General features: G+C 40.6%; 1 protein-coding gene across 1 annotated transcript in view; it reads right to left on the bottom strand.

The window, feature by feature from the left end:
* Positions 1–11,925, bottom strand: part of ARHGAP15 (Rho GTPase activating protein 15) — a 320,935-nt gene extending 309,010 nt beyond the window's left edge. Inside the window, exon 1 of the mRNA XM_026852528.1 lies at positions 11,736–11,925. The gene's annotated coding sequence lies outside the window, so the exon portion shown is untranslated. The remainder of the gene's footprint in view (positions 1–11,735) is intronic.
* Positions 11,926–13,163: the final 1,238 nt, after the last annotated feature.

The following is a 13,163-nucleotide window of genomic DNA, read 5'->3' as shown; positions in this document are numbered from 1 at the left end:
TTAAAGGAGAAAACGTATTGCTGTGTCCGTGAAAGAAGCATTTAAAATCAACACACCTACGTAAATATTTCTGCTGTTGAGTTCTGCTCTTAGCCTTTGCTACACTGTTTGTTATCTCTGCCGAAGTACAGCTCAGGGGCAGTAAGCGCTTAAACACACAACTGATGGAAATAAAGGGGAACAGATGAAAAAAAATATATCAGTAAAGAGAGGGGGTAACAAGTAAATTGCCACAGAGCTTTTTTCAATTATTCTTATCCGCACTCTGTTGTGTCTTTATTTTTTTCAACTCTCCCCACCACACTGCTCTCACAGCTAACGCGTCACACATCTGCGCCCAGGGCACGGACACAAACAGCAGAGGCTGCTGAGGGACACGGTGTGCTGGGCTGGTGCCCAGAAGTGTCCTGAAGCCAGTTTATCCAAGTACTGGAAAAACAGAAAAATCCATTGTAATGAAAATACAAAGCAGATGTAACATTCCTATGCCTTTTCCTCTGCAAAAAGATGTCATCCAGCCTGGAATAACTTGTACTTAGGAACTAGCATTAATTCCAACCATCAGTCATATCTCTAGTCAAAGTAGGAGATCAGGAGCGACACTACATCACCATTGTCTAGGTTTTCACTCCAGTTTTATCCTTTTATATCAGATGATAGACAATAAAGCAAAATTTCGTGCTGAGTTCAGTCTGCTGTAAAACGTTAAATGTCCTAAACTCAACAGCACAGTTTCCCTTATCAACCGAAATTGTAAGCTCAGCAATCATCAGTGAGTTAGTCGATACAACCCAAGTCTTAGCAAAGCCATGCTCATCAGCATTAATTATCATGCCCCCTTTTATTTTTTTTTACCTGTTGCAACCATGTTAGACCTTCAGTGGTGTCTCTCAGAAGAGACAACACACTGAACAAGGATGACGGGGGTTATCTTACCCCATGTGTCTAAAGGCTGACTTTGTAGTCATTCTTTTCTAGTCCAGTATTTGAGGACTTTCTGCAAATAAAAGCAGAAATGGCCCACAGAGTTCTTCAGGCAACTCTAATTTACATGTACAGCTACCCATGCCTCTCTTGTGGTCAAAGAGAAGAGTAAAACCTCTTTTTTGTTTTGTTTGTAGCAATATCTCACTGCTCAGCATTTCCCTGTTACCATGTGTGGAATGTGCTGCTCAGACCATTATTCACAATTTTATTTATGCTCTGAGGTATATAATCCAGTCTCTGTGAAGGACGCACCTAAAGGCAAATTTCTTGACATAGCTTGACCCAAATTATGACAAGCTTCCGAGGTAGTAGCCCAGTACAAGAAGTAAAGCATTTTCAAGCGTTCTGTTAAACAACTCTTAGGCTAAAGAATCTTTTATCCTTGAGATTTTAACTTGGTCCTTGATATAATGATCATTTAAAACTTTTTGATTTATTCTCTTATATTAAAAGAGGGTTATATTTTACAGTAGCACTTGGTTAATAACTACACAATTCTCGTGATTGAAATCTCACATACCAGCTTAATATCAAGTAGGAATAAAGTGTGTTATCCTTTAAAATAATTTCTTCCTACTTGGTGTAATACAAGACATATGATTCCAAACAGGTGTTAAAGGCCTGATTCTGATCTCAGGTTCACACTGAACCCACCGAAGTTGATGGAATTACAGCCAAGCAAAAGTAATACCAAGCACACCCGAGGAGGAAAGCCAAAACATTTATTGCATTACTGAGCCAGGTATAGAAGCAAACCCTTTATAATAAGCTGCAAGAGGGAAGGTTACAGAATTGCACCATTGTTTAGCAGTAATTAGGTTGTTTTATTTTGTGTCTAAGAACATACTGTAGGGTTGTTTTCATGACTGAGTTCCTAAGAATTAAAGTGTTAAAGTGCAGGACTTTATTTCTCATTCCTGGTAGTTACCACAGATATTAGGAATACGTGATTCTCTACTTACAGTACATCACATGGGTCTACACCGCACAATAACCTACACACTGTTAACAGTTCGATGCTTCAGTGATTTCCTGCCCATGGACTGCAACACTAAAAATATGCGAAGCTTCCTGCTATGAAGATTGACTGTAGTGGTTTGGGGGTTTTTTTTGTTTGTTTGTTTTTGGTTTGGTTTGGTTTGGTTTTTTCCTATTTTTTCAACTAGTAATAGCACCATACACAATAAAATATTAAAAGGATAAAATAAAATAATAGAAGGCTGATGTTGAGTCCCACTTCCTAGCAGATGGCACAAAATGTCTTAACCAAATATACAGTTTCAGTGGAAATATTATTAATCTTTATAAACTGTTGCTCGACTTGTCTCAAGGGTAGGATGAAGAGAGTCATGAAGACAGAAAGTCTGTGCAATGACTATCAATGAGGATTTAAGCAGGGGGCTAAGGTCATCCTTCCTGTAATTCTGAAATTTTGTACAAGATGATAGCTGAAAGCCCCAGGATCTGTTCCCTGCTACATGTAGACCTTCAAAAATTTCAGGATCAGATGACAAAGAAAAACAGGGATCTGGAAAAGCTATTTGTATCTTATGAGGCAGAGATATGCTATCTCGGAAAATGCTTTCCTGTCTGGATAGAAATGGCCTGAAAATTAGAAAAGGAAGAAAATGGGAGACAGTGTTCCAAAGTTGCGCAGGTATGATGAACTCTTTATATCCATCTTTAATGACAACAGATCCAACTTTACAGATCCATGTCTTACCAAATCCTGTAAACCTCTATGACCTGCTACCTACAGGACTTCCCTGCACAAATAAAAGCTTGCTAGAAAATATCGCTAGAATATTATTATAAACAACAAAACCACATGAAGTAGGGTAGAAGAGCTTCTTCAAGTCAGCAGGTGACTGCATATGGTCATGTCTCTTCTCGCATCACTTAGTTTCTTAATTAAATTACATGTGAAGGTCTCAGGAAAGGTAACAGTTGTTTCAAAAGTTCGTCTGTCCCAATATATCATATGGGATAGCATAATGGAGTCTATTTTCACCACTCCTGTGTCAATTTAATATCTCGGTTTCAAGTGGAACTTGAAGCTAAAAGTATCCTTTGTGTACAGTTTGGCCTGCATATGTTCTGGGAACATTCGTCCATAGTAGAAATTCAGTTGAATATGTAAAAGAACATGCCTGGGAAAAATTGCTACTTCTAGGTCTTCCTGCTTGGCAGCGCATTTCATTTCTTTCTGGAGTGCATCTGATCTGCGACACCTGCCTCCATTTTCCATGCTGTGCAAGCTAGACTACAATCCTTCAAACGATGAATATTGGTCATATATACACAGTATTAAAAAAAAAACAAAAAAAACCCAAAAAAAATCAAACTGCACACAACACCAAACCCTAGGAATATCATCTGATGTGTAACATTTCTGGCACATCCTACGTCACTGAATAGCAGAACGAGTATGGTTTAGACATTAAACCCATGGCACCAAGTAGTTGAGAGCACCATAAAAGTTCGTAACAACTTAGCTGATTTCACACAAATGAGACCTAAGAAGTGCTAAAGGGGAAAGCTTGGTAATTTCGGACCTGCCCTTACCTAACACAAAAGGAAGAAGATCATTTCCTTCTACCTCCTTCCTTTCTGCTATACATTTCTATACTGCAGATAAGTACCGAGTAGAGTCATGGCTTTCCAACCACCACAAGTAAGATTGACCGGCTCTAAACTCATTTTACACCTGCATATGATGCTTGTCACACGGTAACTTTTTAGTTTAAAGCTGTCTAATTCTGAATTAAAAAAAAAAAAAATCCAATGTTTTCTCTAGGAAGATCACATAAGAATCACAAATTTTCTCCGGTGCTTGAAAGAAATCTGTTCCTATAGCCTAAATGTTCAGAAAAGTGTTGTTACTTTTAATGTTGCCAGATCTGAAGTGATGAGATACTATGGGAAAGGTTATTCTTGCAGTATTTACAGATACAAGCAGAAGCAGAAGTGACAGAAATTTCAAAGTAAGACTGCTTGAAATACTTCCAGCTCAATTTTGCAGAACTCCTCACAGAGATTCGGATATTCATCCAAACTTTCCATGCTTACCTGAACTAGACATGTGGTGATGGTAATTTTGGAACAGCCCAAACTCTCTAGAGAAGTAGAAGAGTTAGTACCACAAGACAAACTGATGTATTAGAAAAATATTTTTTAAACGCCTGAAAGCTTGCTGCAAATAGCCAAAGAAACAAACTTCCTACAGGTTCTAAATTTCAGAGCTTTGCCAACAGAAATTTGAGTTTCAGTTTGACAGTGGCTATATGAACAAGCTTTCACAAGGCCAGCCTGGCTAGGACATTACAGCACCTTTGTGACTTGCACCACCTTTGTGTGCGAGCACACACTCCACTGGTTGATCCACAGTGGAGGAAGCACCTCACCTTCATCACTGAGTAAGTTTTATCCCACTCTACCTCTAAATCAGTTACGCACTACTGAACACTCGGGACAACTGTAAGTCACGCCTCAGTTTGCCTCCTGGTCCTTAGTTCCTGCAGCTGTAGCATCCCCATCACTAGGAAAAAATGCCTTCTCGAGATCTGTTAAGCCTTCGGTGAAGCTGTGGCAGTTGTTTTAATCTCTTAGAATATTTTAGAGTCCCTCGGTAGTTTAAATACACTTTTCCCATGTCTTAATCCGTTTACAGTTCCATATATCCATCATTCTAGAGCAGACTTGTCTATCAAACTGAGATACTGAGATTATTGAATAGGAAAGACTTCAAAGCTCCTCAGACTTTAAAAACAAATTAAAAAATAAACTTACCATAAAACTATTCCTTTCTTTTTTATTTCAAACTTACAATAAAACTATTTCTGACACTGCCTATCTCTAGTGCCTACAAGAGGTTTACCTCTTATGCAGATAGCAAGACCCCCTCCTTCCCAGTCCCCAGGATAACGTTCAAATCCCCGTGCTGTGCACATGAAACAGTCCCTCCTACCCTCTCTCAATCTTCCTCCATACAGATCTGCAGCAGTTTTTGTGCTGTGATCCTGCAGCTGCTCCCTTACTTCTTCTCACTGCTCCCACTTCCCATCTGAGGGGGGAAAAAAAAAAAAGCTCCAGACACTTTTAATCTGTTCCCACACTCCATCTCCACTTTCTTTTGCAGATCTCTGGGTGCTGCTCTTGTAAGAGACACTGCTGTGAAATGCAGCAGAGCCGGCACCTACAGTTTTAGGAGAAAACTTTTCAGCTACAGCAGGAACTAGAAGGGGAAATTCTTTGTGGCTTGCATCAAGCAAGCCCCTCTTCTGCATTTCAAGGGGCCCCTGGTTTGCTCTCCTCACCAGCCACCCCTGCCCAAGCCCAGAGCGGAGCAGAAGGCAGCAGGAGTGCCTGTCCCACCACGCTGCTCCTTGGCACCACGTGGCAAAGCGGGGAGAAGACAAAGGCGTTTGTTTTATCTGATAGCATCTTATATCACATCGTGTAGCTAAGATGTCTGCTTCCAGCAAAGGAGAAATACCAAGGGTACTGCAGTGTGAAAAATATCATTTCTTTGATCATGCCAGAAGTTTGAGTATAGGCTCTGTTAATTATAACTAAAATTTTTACTGCAAACATACACAGCTTTGCGAGGGACCAGGGAAAATTATTTCACCAAGGTGGTTCAAAATGACTCCAGAAACCTTGTATGCATGCTATCTGTGGGCCAGGAGACCCGAGCCCACCTGTACCACCAGTGCCACTGCAGACGTGCCGCTCTTGGTAGGAGCAGTTAGTCAGCAGCGACAGCAGGAGCGCGGCGGTGCCAGATCCACGTGTGAACACCAACAGCCATGGTGAGAAGAGTGGCAGCCATTCATCTGCCCCCAACATTGTCAAGAGCAAAAATACTTAACAAATATTACATTTTCTGTCAGCTGTGGGTTTATTAGGTAGTGTGGTAACACGCAGAGCTGATGGACTCCTCGGATCCCTCGTTGGCTGAAATTGCTGCGCTCAGCCCAAGGGAGCCTTTGCAGTCCTACACACCTGAGTTAAAACGTCCTTACAGTGCATCAACGTTATTCCCTGAACATCTGTATCTTGGTGCATGATACAGGTCTGAAAGAAATCTCGGCTTTTAATTTATTTCATTCTTTAATTTTATACATTTTTTGCTCCACATCTTAATAGATTCCCTCTCTTCACTTGCACTCTAGGAAAGATTTTATAAAAAGATCCAAACTTTAGATGAAAATTGCAACTAGAAAAGAAGTTTTCCAATTAAAATCTCTGTGTAGCAATTCTGAATGTCTCAGGTCTGTATAACCGCACACTACTCAATCCAGAGCCAGTGCTAGACTGTCCAAAGGAAATTCAAGAATGGGTTGGAAAGATTAGTTTCTCTAAACTGCTGCTAAGATAGGGGTCCCTCCTTGCCTTAGCCATGGCCTAGGATTAATGAGCAAGGAGGACTTGCTTTTAGTTGAACTGTTTCTTCTTCCTTTACCCCTCCAAGAAGAGTAAATGGATTAATACCACCTCCTAGTCCAAAAATCACCACAAGAATTTGATTACTCATTATTACTGGTTTTTTTTTTTTTTTTTTTTTTTTTTTTTTTTTTTTGCTAATAATGTAACCAAGCATGCAATGTACTGCTGATAATAGAAACATTAATCTTTCTAGATCAAACTTCAGTGTTAATCAGCCCAAAGCACAAAAGGCAGCATGTGTCAGAGCAGCTCTGGCGGTTGTAAAGGCTGATGTAACACCTTCCTAGTGGAAAACGTTGAATCATTTGTAGCAAAGCTATTTGCTGGAAATGCATTTTGTCTGAGAGCGCCCAGGGAGGCTTCTTTTGGTGTTTGCTGTGGATGTCCTTGGCATTACCCTCAGGCTCTCCTGCAGTGTGTGCAGGGGCTTGGCTCTGACCAGCATCACCATGCGGTCTGGGGATCCCCCCCAACCAGTGGGACACGCTGCCGGTGTTGGGTCCATTCCCCCACCGTGGGTTGCTCAGTTCCCCCAAGCAGACATCTGGCTGTCTCAGAAGCAGATGCCTCCTGAGCCACAGCTGTAGACACCAGAAATTCTGGTGAGCATCCTGACACCCAGCAGGCTGGTGACAGACCCACCAACCACGGAGGTGGTTCTCTTGGAGACCAAACTCCAGAGCCTCAATTGTCTTCACAAAATAGCTGTCATTTCCCTCCTCACCACAAAGGGAGTTGAGCAACATCCTGAGCAGAAGACAAACAAGTACAGGTGGTAAGCCCTGTGCCTTGCCTAGTCGAGGCTTGGTTATCTGGTGCAGATAGGCATTTCAGTATCTGATTCAGCACCAAATACAGTGGTGACTTTGCTCAGGGTGTGGCAGGAAAAGAAATAAGAAACAAAAAGCATGCACATACTTAAAGCACATCCCTTCAGCTCTAAGCCACATTCACTTCTCTTTTTCCTTCCTCTTTGCTTCCCCCTCCCCTCTTATGTTGCAGTTGTGCTGAAAACTGGTGGGTAACTTGGAGAAGGAAACAGAAGTCATTTTAAGTTCATTTGTTTGAAGACCTTGCCTGTTCAGTGTATTTGGGAGAAATATTCATGAAAACCTACAGTACCAAGTGAATGATTGAATGCCGGTCAGGGTCAAATGGCAGGAAGTGTTACACTGTGTCTTAACCTTAAACCACTAAACATATACATATATATATATATATAAAAAAAAATATATATATATATATATAATATATATATTATATATATATATAAAACCAATAACCAAAGCAATATCAAACTCATTTAGATAATTCATAGAGGAAATGCTTTACTAGGTACCTGTATACTGTCTGTGTTTGCATTTTGTAACGTAACTTACACATACCCCCGGAAATTTAGAAGCTAATTTGGAGAGTACCAATATCTTTTTAACCCTCTGATAACTTTCCCACTTAATTCCCCAAACAGTTCTTTCTCATGCTAAGGTGAATGAAAATACAGAGAAATTAAGAGGAAAAAAGGCTAAAATTTTAAAGCTGCATGAGTTCTCGCTTCCTGGCAAACAGGACTCCATTTTACACATGCCAGACCTCAACACTTCCAGGCAACTTCAGCATGAGCCAGTAATGCACTGAAAATCTGATCCAGCATGACCTGGCTGCCTTCACACACTGAGCTCTAGCATAAATTCGGTTTGCCCCAGGGTCAGTTATCTAAATATCCATGCCCAGAAAATTAATGCCTGCTTTTTTCATTCAGAAAGCCTTCTTAAAAAAAAAAAAAAAAAAAAAAAAAAAAAAAAAAATCCAGTAGAATTTCTTTGCTTCTATTTCAGACAACCTGGAAGTTTGCTCCCCAAGGTGCTTCAAGTCGTAATAAAGATGATGGAAGTCCACAGACTCTGTAATAAGAGGTTTCACTCCTAAAACAGAAATAGATCTGCACTGAGGAAGTCCCTGTGCAAATGAGGAGCTAACAGTGCTTGTTCTGTAGTGAGTCTCCAAAACAACTTTTTCATAGTATTTCTCAACTCAAGTAAGACCGACAGAGTCCTGTTGAGCGTGTGAAGGCACAATATTAACATCCAGCACAGCAAAATGACAACCACCTCTGTCTTTCAGATGTCAATAAGAGAGTTGTCAGAGAAATTATTTGTTGAGATTGCTGGTTGAAGCAGACCAACCTTATGATGTGGTTTCGGAAGCAGGTGACACCAATGCCTCCTGACCTAGACCAAGTTTACAGGTTCCCAAATGCACACCCACAGGGAAGTGTGCTGTTGTGAGCAAGCTGAAGGCAGCAGGGCCTTCAGTCTACTCTGAGACTAGGAGGATGTTACAGCAATTAGTCTGATGGCAATAAAATCTGTTGGAAGCCACCACAGGATGGAAAAAGGAGACAGTTTTGTGCAGGTTGTGTAACTAGGTAAAGAAATCTGCTGTTGTGCTCTGGATGGATCCTGAATTGTCATGGAAGATACATGGTCAAAAGCAGGGCCAAAATTTTTGCCCATCTTTTTTCTTTGTAACTAATGCTATCAACAAATGAAATCAGGAAAATTATTTCTTCATATAGATGGTATCCACCGGTACCAGCCTCTGTCTTTGTGACACTGAGAAATAGGCTCGATGCATCCATGTGGAAGTATTACTTAGGAGAAAAGTGAAACATGGAGACTTTCGCTAGAAATCAAGTGATGCTTGGGGTTTTTTTTGGTTGGGTTTGTTTTTTGTTTTTATTTTTTTGTTTGGTTTTGGGTTTTTGTTGTTTGGTTTTGTTTTTTTTTTTTAAAGAGATCAGCACAAACAATACCTGTACAGGATTAGGATACACTGTACGACCACCATGTTTCAGGTTTCTAATTAAGAACACACTTAAGCACTAACAGATTTCTCCAACATCAAGAAACAGTTTTTAACAACATGCAGGCTTTAACGACTCAGTAAACGGTTAGCAAGTCACACCAGTTGAACTGGCACAGCACAGAGGCATCTAAAAATAAGTCAAGAAGAATAGGCAAGTATCAGACTTGCATATTGAGAGCCTCAAAAAATTCAGAAGATGCTGTCTATAACCCACGAAGCCCTGTGTGGCTTAGTAGAAACAGGCCATAATACGGTAATTTCCACTACTCAAAGTCTTTGGGACTGAGCAAGCACAACAAAAGCAATCCTCACTACAGCACTAGAGATCACAATAGGTGCTCCATCCTGCTTGCATAGGATACTGTGAAGCTCATCACTGAAAAGAAATAACAACTTCTGGGACCAGAAATAGATAGAGAAATCCAAACCAGAGCAGTGTACGGCTGTTTCAGTTAAGCTAGCATCGCATCGAAGGCTGTGGTGTTGTGCCACCCAAACATCAGGAGAAGAATCAAAATGTGCCAGTCACCATTTTAATTTCTAGTTCCTGCCTCACTGCAGGTGGGGGAGGAACATGCCCGAGCCTCTGATCTGATACAGATGTCCCCTTTGGGGCTCTGGCAATCCCAGCCCAGGCAAGAGGGTCTGTCAAGGGGACCACACACTCCTGCTTGGTCGGAAGAGGATGGAGCATCTCTTCAGAGCTAGGGTATCTCTTGTATTACAGCAAAAGGAAGTTTCTACAACAAATGCTGCCAAAAAGGCAAAGTTGGGTTGGTTGGTTGGTTTTTTTGTTTGGGTTTTTTTTTTTTTTTTTGGAATTCAATAATAGTTTACAGCAGGAGCTTTAAAATACAGAGTGCTTCAGCTGTTCACTCTATTTAGAAAAGAAAATGAACAAATGTATGTTACAGATGTAATTGGATTGAGAGGTAAAGTGAACCAGAGATGCTGCTTTTAAATTAATTTCCTTTGGACACAAAGAGGTAAGTTGTGGGGAAGTGAGAAAATAAAGAAAAATAACTCTGAGAATTCAAACTACTTTACCAAATCTCACAGCTCTGTGGAAAATGCATTTCAAATGACTAAGACATTGCAGCAGTAACATAAAAACCACTACAAACACAGCCCAGGAAGAGAACATGTTCTTTTTATACAATTTCCCTGTCTGTGCTGATTTGTGTATGCAGGCAGGACAGCTTTTTTTTTCTCAAAAAAGTACAGAAAATTTGAAATGTAATCTTACAACACTACACTAAAATCTGTCTCCAATTAGCATGCACGATTTCAAAATGAGCTTCAAGCCACGTGTGATATCTTTCAACTCTGACCCATATTTCCAAGGGAAAAACAAGTTGCTCCTTAAGATAAGGCTATCAGTTACAAACACGAGTACATGTCACGAAGTTTGCAGCAAACTACATTACCAGGAAAACAAATGTTCACCGTAGAACAAATCTTGCTAATTCTTTCTCTCCTTTATGTCACCCACAATCAAAGCATTAGATTGTACTATTTTAATACCTTACTATAATTATTATTTCCTTGCAAAGCTCTGAAGGGCAGAAAGCAGTGTTTGCCCACTGACAGCAATGCAATCTTTTCTGATGGAAAGATTTGAGTGAGATGGGAACTCAGGACACACAAGCTTTTTCTGGCCAGTTCCGAAGCAGAGGAGAAATTAGTCTGGATCTGAACATCCTCATGCAGGAAACATCCTACCATAGCATCTCCGCTGAACAGCTCCACGAGGAACAACATTGAGAGTTTCCGTAGGCAAACCAAGGATATCTTTTGTACAGTGTCCCTCCTGTCTACCTGTGTCCTATTCCTATTAGCACCACCGAGGAATAATAGAGTGGTACCAAATTTTTGATACCAAACAGGGCAAGAGATCCCTCTATCGATCTCTTCAGTCTCTAGTATATCAACTAAATACCTACCCTCACCACTCACTAACCCTTACAGTAGCCACTGCTCCTAATCACCTCCCTCATGGTTACCAGCAGGGAAGCCACTTAATCAAACAGAGCTAAATTGCACCTGGAAAAGGCAAATGCTGGGAAACATGATCTAATCTCATTTCCCAGCCAGTATCTCCAGCCTTTTCTACCTTTTGGGGACAACTAGCTAGTACCAGCAGGGGTAAGAGAAGTGATTAGTGTCATGGGATACTAGAGAAGGTCAGATATATCTTGCATAGGATGCAACATCACTAGATTCTGAATACTAAATTTGCCTTCAAAACATCATTTTACATCTGTACCCTCTACACTGTTGCTTTCAAATTCACAAATGCCAACAGAAATGAAATAATTGTGTAATTAACATGATCCATATTGAACTCATAAAAAATACACGCAGTTATAATTATTTTTTAAAACTTTAGCAACGGGTTTCCTCAACTGCATTAAGACAAATTTAAGGCTCCTTACCTACAGCCTCACAGATGTCGTCGTCTCATCTCAAACTGCCATCAACCAGCAACAGTTTTAACTATTTCAAAAAACGGAAAACATCTAGGTCACATGTCTATAGAGAGCATTTGGGTTAATCTCCCACAGCTCATAAAGATAGAAAGAAAGCAGGAAAAAAAAGTAAAATAAAACCACTTCCTGCAACAGCAGAAACTAACCATCACACCAGTGAGCAACTTACACCCAGGTTTAGTGCAAAACTCTTCTGGACTGGATAAAAAGAAAAAAATTAAAGTATGAAAGCAACTCCCCTGTTAAAATTGCAACAAACAAGTTTTTGCAGAAGGTAAACACGAGGTTTAAAAGGAAATGCTGAAAGGAATTACGATTCTAAGCCTCAAGACAACTTCCCTTTTCTTACCTTCAATGAAACCCTTTGAGTACTGAAATAAATAGCTTGCAACAAATCTGCTTTGCTCTTTTGAACTGTAGCTTTAGCAAACGTGACACTTAACCATACTTTAACTTTAGATTTATAAAATAGCAAATTCTAGCCAATCAGAGAGTTTGCTGCTAAAAAAAACCCCATGACTTGTACTATTTGCCTGGTGAAGGTTGCCCAGATAAACACTTCTGTTTCTTTGATTTTCTGTTGTAACACTTCTGCAGGAAGCAGCCCCTGGAGAAGCACAGGCACACACAGCTGCTGCCCTGCTTCGCTTCCTGCAGCATCTCGCACGTAACGGTCCCGCCCAGGCAGGGCAACCCAGAGAACCAGCAGATTCAGATGCAGCTCTGCACCTTTGGGTCTGTAGAAAAGCTGCTTCCTCTCATATCCCTTCACCTTTTTTTTTTTTTTTTTTCTTACAGCAAGGAACAATAGTATCTTTCTGGTTTTTCTAGCTTGACTTACAAAATGAGGGCTCATCTCCCCGGTGAAGTGCGGTTTCTCTTTCAGGGCAGGGTGTCTGTGCTGTGTATATGAGGACCATCACACTGCTGGTCAGGCTGCAGAGCCCTCTGTTGATGCTTTGGAAGAATAGGGGGATCTTTTTTGGTTGTGTCTCACAGTAAAGCAAAGAGCTGCCACACGACCTGAGAAAATCAAGGCCATCCTGAAGTTTAGGTATTTTTCCCAACAATGAAGGAAAATAAACCTTATTGACAGGGGTTGCCAATGGAGTTCCTCAGGAAGATGCGCTCCATCTGTGCAGATGTCCAGCAAGAAATTCACTGGGTGCCCTAAAGACAGATCCTGCAGAACATCCCATGGAGAAAAGGCAGAGATAATTAGGAAACAAGGGCTGGGGTGGAGAATGGAGTGGATCTTAGGAAGACCTAGAAAGGGATCATGAAAAATCTTACAAGGCTGCAAAGAAAAGACTGTTTTACAGGCAAATCATTTCATATTGCAGAAAAATTAAAAAAAAAAAAAAAAAAAAAAAA

The sequence above is a fragment of the Athene cunicularia genome (genome assembly GCF_003259725.1).
Source record: "Athene cunicularia isolate RWA chromosome 7 unlocalized genomic scaffold, athCun1 chr7_part1, whole genome shotgun sequence".
Lineage (NCBI taxonomy): Eukaryota > Metazoa > Chordata > Aves > Strigiformes > Strigidae > Athene > Athene cunicularia.
The sequence above is the reverse complement of the archived record's forward strand: the minus strand, read 5'-3'. Positions and strand labels throughout refer to the sequence as shown.